Raw genomic sequence first — 6,000 nt, 5'->3', positions numbered from 1 at the left:
AAGTGCAAGCTCAGTATAAAGAGACATTCATTCGTCTGTATTGACGCAGTCGTCGACGTCGATTCCTCAGTTACTACGATGGATTTTGTTGTAGACGTATAGGGCTTTAAAACTACCTTAAACGAATTCGTATTCAAGAAGATTGCTGTTTGTCCTCTGGAAGAAGATCCAACTTCATCGGTGCTTCTGTTTAAACCACCTTATCCATAGGAGTGGTTATTAAAGAAAAATCAGTGTGAAAACCGGTGGTTAGCGAGAAATTTTCATGGTATTCTGTGGGAATCTGGTGATTTACCGTACGACGATCTTGGAAAAATAATGAAAAAAACACTTTTTGGAGCAACTATTTTGTCAAAGGTCTTGAAAAAACAAAATGGCTGAGAAATTTGTTGACCAATGCACAGTAAATGTCTTTTCGTCGCGTATCATCTTAAAGAGAAAACATGATATCTAATGATTTTTTTTACAGAACGACTGTGGTTAACGTTGAAGATTTGGGTTGTCCATCACTCAAGAATCTTTCAAACGATAGCATTTCCGTATGCAGTAACCACAACGCGTATCTATCAAATCCACCGTGTGCTTTTAAAAACGCGCTGGCTATCAGTAGATGGAGGCTCGCTCGCAAAAGTCGTGATATGTAATTTGTTCTTTTTATATCTAAGTTTAAAAATAAATTTAAAAAATTAACGTATCGATAAATCCTTGTTTTTTTACTCACTTATAATATATATAAATTTTAGAAATGTGTATTATTATATATGTAAGTTTGTGTATAGTACCAAGCTTGGCTTAGACTCTTGTAGCTATAATTAGTCGGTAGTAAGTAGTTAGTGGAGAATAAGACTCCGAGCAGAGAGCATCGTTAATTTTGACGTTTGTATACAGACGTATAAAAGGCGTGTTATCGGCTATTGTATAGATTCAGGTTAGTTATTAAGATATCACTTTTATTTAACAATTATTAATAGTTTGGACTAATGTGTAAATATTGTAAATACAGTTATAAACTTCATCTTACAAGAGTTGATTATTGCCTTACCTCTTAGCACAATTTTAGTTCTTCAAAAATTGATGCTTACAAATCTATACAATGGAGGTTAAAGCAAAATTTTACTTTGTCTCGGAGGCTGGTGCTGACTCAAGGAGCACGGTGGTAAAAGTCAAGAAAATCCAACTGCTGAATCAGGAAGAAAGTTTTTTATTTCCAAAAGATCAGCAAACTAGTACTCAACATAAACCACTTTTCGAAACTCAAATCGTTAAAAATATAGTCAAGAGTTTAAAAGTTCGCAATAAATTTCGCCCTGTAATGTTAACTTTAACAGACGAACTCAAGGACATTTACTTGGATGAAGAAGGTAATGTGGTGTTTCACGATATCTACCTAGAGGAGATTGACACAAGTCAAGAGGCGAAGGTAAATAAAGAATTAACGATGACATCGGAAAGGAAAACAAGTTCGCTGGTAAAGGACATTGTAATTGAAAAATTTAATGGTGAAAATAAAAACGTAAATACGTGGATAACTTTATTTGTACAAGAGTGTGACAGAGTAAGGATAAAAAAAAATAAGTTCGCTGAAGTATTAAGGTTATTTATGGAAAAATCAGCATTAGACTGGTATAATATTTTTGTTATGCAAAACCCTTTATTAAATTGGGAAGTATGGAATAATGCATTTATTGACACCTTCTCTGCACAGTCTTGGACAGATATAGCGTACGCTTACAATTATAAATTTTATAATGGTTCTCTGTTAGAATTTGCTTTAAAGAAAAGACGATTATTGTTAGAAGCCGATGATAGCATGTCGATAAACACACAAATAAATTTAATAGTAATTAGCTTACCAAACTTTGTTCAAAATAAATTAGATAGAAAGTCTATGGTAAATATAGAGGATTTAATGTCAAAGTTAAAACAAATTGGTAAAATTGATAATACAAAGAATGATAATGTAAGTAAGATATCTTCAAATAAAAAAAGACCATGTAATATTTGTGAGAAGTTAGGTTTTAGAAACAGATTTCATTTAGAAAGTTTATGCAATAATAAAGATAGGCAAATAAAAAAAGAAAAGAATGAGAATATTAAAATTACTAATAACAGTGAAATTCAGGAAGTAGTAGCAAGTTCTGAGGCGGCAAAAAACGCATAATTCTCCCACTTATTAAAGTAAAGCTTTTAGCAAACGGATTTCCAGTAATTGGTTTATATGATTCTGGGTCTAATGTTTCTTTGATTAATATTAAATTTTTAAAAGATAAAATAAATATTGAGAATATAATAAGTGGGAGAGATATGATAAAAGGTTTAGCTGGAATAACGAAAACAGAGGGTACGATTACATTAAAAATAAAAATTTGTAATATAGAAAAGAATTTTCAGGTTTTCATAGTTCAGGAAGGAGTTATTGAGAATGAAATACTGATAGGCTTAGATCTCATAGAAAAATTTAGACTTTGTCAAGACGAAAATTTAAAAATATCACAAAAACAAAAAAAGAAAAGTATAGATAAACAAAACTATACAAGTGAATTAAAAAAAAATAAAATAAAAGATATTATAAAAAAACATGAAAGAATTTTTGCAGAAACAAAGTTTGATGTTGGCACAGTGAAAAATTATGAAGCAACAGTAAAATTAACAGAGAATAAGTATATTTCAAAGAAACCGTATAGATGCTCATTTGAAGATAAAGTGGAAATAGAAAATCAAATACATAAATTGAATAAAGCAGATTTAATAGAGGAGTCAAGCAGTCCTTATGCAGCTCCTATAACCATGGTTTTTAAGAAAAAAGAAAATAAAAGATCACGTCTATGTACTGATTTCAAAGAATTGAACAAAATAGTAGTGCCAGAATGTCAACCTTTTCCAAGGATAGATGATATCACTGTACGTACCAGAGATTGTAGTTTGTATACAAAAATAGATGTAAATTCGGCGTTTTGGTCGATTCTGGTGCGTGAAAAGGATAGGTATAAATTAGCTTTTGGGACACATCATGGACACTGGCAGTGGAAACGTTTACCTTTTGGATTGAAGTCCGCGCCTGCTGTTTTTCAACGAGTGTTAGCAAGTATATTAAGAAAATATAAATTAGATGCCTTTGCAATAAACTATATAGATGATATATTAATATTTTCTAAAAATTATGAAGAGCATGTAAAACATGTTGATCAAGTTCTACAAGCGTTATACGAAGAAGGTTTAAAATTGAATAGAAAAAAATGTGTATTTGCTCAAGAAAGCATAACATATTTGGGACATGAAATAGGACTGAATACTATCAAACCAATCAATGATAATTTGGTGGCGATAAAAAAGTTTCCTATTCCCAAAACAATAAAACAAGTGAGACAATTTTTGGGTAAGATTAATTTTTATTTGGAATTTATACCAAATCACATTGTCTTACTAAATCCTTTGAGAAATTTATTAAGAAAAAATGTAAATTTTGATTGGTCAAAAGAGTGTACACATAGTTTTGAAGCAACAAAAGAATATTTATGCTCTGTTCCGGCGTTAGCAATATTTAATCCAGAAGGTCCAATTTTTATTTTTACAGATGCAAGCATAGAAGGAGTAGGGGCAATATTGAAGCAGCCACTAGAAAATAATGAATTAAAATCGGTATTTTTTTTTCTAGAAAGTTGAGCGATGCTCAAAAGAAAAAAAAAGCCATATTCATTGAATGTTTAGCTATCAAAGAAGCAGTTTTATATTGGCAATATTATTTGATTGGGAAGAAATTTATTATATATACAGACCATAAACCTTTGGAAAATTTTAATATAAAAAAAAGTAACGACACAGATTTATTACAAATTCTAAATTACATATCACAATTTGATTTTGAAATAGTTTATAACCCGGGTAGGGATAATATTGAAGCTGATTGTCTGTCTAGAAATCCAGTTTTGGAATCTCAAGAAGAAACAGAGTACAATTCGGTAATTAAAACTTCAAATGTATTACAACTTCAAGATATTCAGCAAAATCAAAAACTGTTAAAAATAGATGATAAGTGCATTATTAAAAATAATATAGTTTATAAAGTTTTAAATAATAGAGAGAAGATATGGATTACAGAAGAATTTGGAAAATCTCTTATTAAAGAAATACATGTTGATCAGGGGCATATTGGTTCCAAGCAATTAATAATAACAGTGGGGCAAAAATTTTATTTTAAGAATCCCCTTATAAGAAAAAGACCCGAGCGAAAGTGAAGCCAATCTATTCGTGATGTGATTGATTAAGAGGTAGTCACGTGATGCGTTAGTGAGACGGAGATAGAGGGAGTGAGATGCGAAGTAGGAAGAGTGAAATATAGTTTTAGAACAATAGAGGTCGCATTCAACATTCATCAGTGTCAGCGTACCGTGAGCAGTTATTCGTGGTCCTCCATCTTTAGTGAGCTGTTGAGAGTTGAGAGCAAGACAGGCCACGTTCCCCGAGGTAAGTTGAAAAAATATTTAATCCACCGTAATCACGGTAAACACATTCGTTGTGCATAATCGCGTTGTAGCGTGAAAGGTTATGTCTGCAAAAAATGTTATTTTCAAATTGCTTTTATAACATACGTATGTGTTATTTAACGATTATAATAATATTTGCAGTTGAAGTTAATTATGAAATGCGTTCATTGTATTTTTTATGAATTTTTAAGTTGAAGTTAACATAGAAAAAAAATTGTCATATCCGACACACCACGTGGTTAAATTGCATTTCTCATGAATCTGAGTAAGATGCTGAAACCTCCTTTCATTTAAAAATAATAATTTTTTCAGTTTCTATCCACTAATAATGGACCCTCCAAATAATCTTCAATACCAACTGACTGACGATGATGGCTTTGACGAGTTAGTGGACAAAGACAAGACCACGTAAGTGTCATAAATGTATAACTTCAATATTTTTTTGGAAATTTTTGTAATATATTTTGTAATTCGATTGTTCGCAGCGAGATTATTGGATATGTTGACGAAATAACTGCTGCACGTGACGTTGGAAAGCAAGGGCAATTTCGTTTATTCAAATTCGTGTTGAGCAACGGAACAAAAAAGGTTTCATGCTGTGTGTGGCAGCGAGAGCTGATAGCAAAGTACGAGCCTGAGATACAAATCAATAGAGTAAGTAGAAAAAAAAAAGAATAAATTATTTATTTTATAATTGCATGACTATAATACCATTCTTTTTGCAGGTACTACACATCATCGGCGGGCTTACTAAAGCTCAAGGCCAAAAGTACGCCAAGAAAGAAAGTGAAGGATATGTGCCTTATGAAATCATTATCCAAGCAGGCACTGACATTGAATACATAGGATTTCGCAACGTAAATGTTCCGTTCAATGAGGTACCACTTGACGTTGGGTTTGACACTATTGCAGAGCACACTTCTGGATTGATTAGTGAGTACTTTTTAATTTTTCAAGTTAATTTCTCTTTAGTTGTAAAAATTATCGCAGTTCAATGAAATTTTATTGTTTCGCTAAAATCATATTCAAGTGTATATCTATAATATGTAAATATTGTATTGTGAATGCATGATTTTTACAATTTTTAATCTGATCTGATTATTAAAAAGTTGTGTTTGTATGTAACTCAATTTGTATATAATGTAATATCTGAAATTCTTACAGAGTTAACTGGTTACTTGAAGCAGAAATTTCGATTGGTAGAGAATCATTACGGAGCAAGATCAAGCTACGGTAGCTCAGCAATAACTGACGGAACTTTGAAGGTGAACTTGGAAGTAACCAACTTCAACCCGACAGAGGAACTTCCTATTGGTGTTTTCGTGACTGTTACAGGACGAATCACTGAAAGTGGTACGTTTATTTTTGTCCCATTACTTCAGATAAAATATTGATTTTACTATTTTATATTTCTCAAATAAATTATCGTATTTTTTATTCACAGGTTCATTGACAACTATTACCTGCCCAAACATGACCGACATCGTTGCTGACTTCGATCATCAGCGTTTAACTC

The sequence above is a fragment of the Phymastichus coffea genome, unplaced genomic scaffold (assembly GCF_024137745.1).
Source record: "Phymastichus coffea isolate CEN01 unplaced genomic scaffold, Cenicafe_Pcof_1.1 PCOF00018, whole genome shotgun sequence".
NCBI classification, from domain to species: domain Eukaryota; kingdom Metazoa; phylum Arthropoda; class Insecta; order Hymenoptera; family Eulophidae; genus Phymastichus; species Phymastichus coffea.
Note: the sequence above shows the minus strand (reverse complement) of the source record.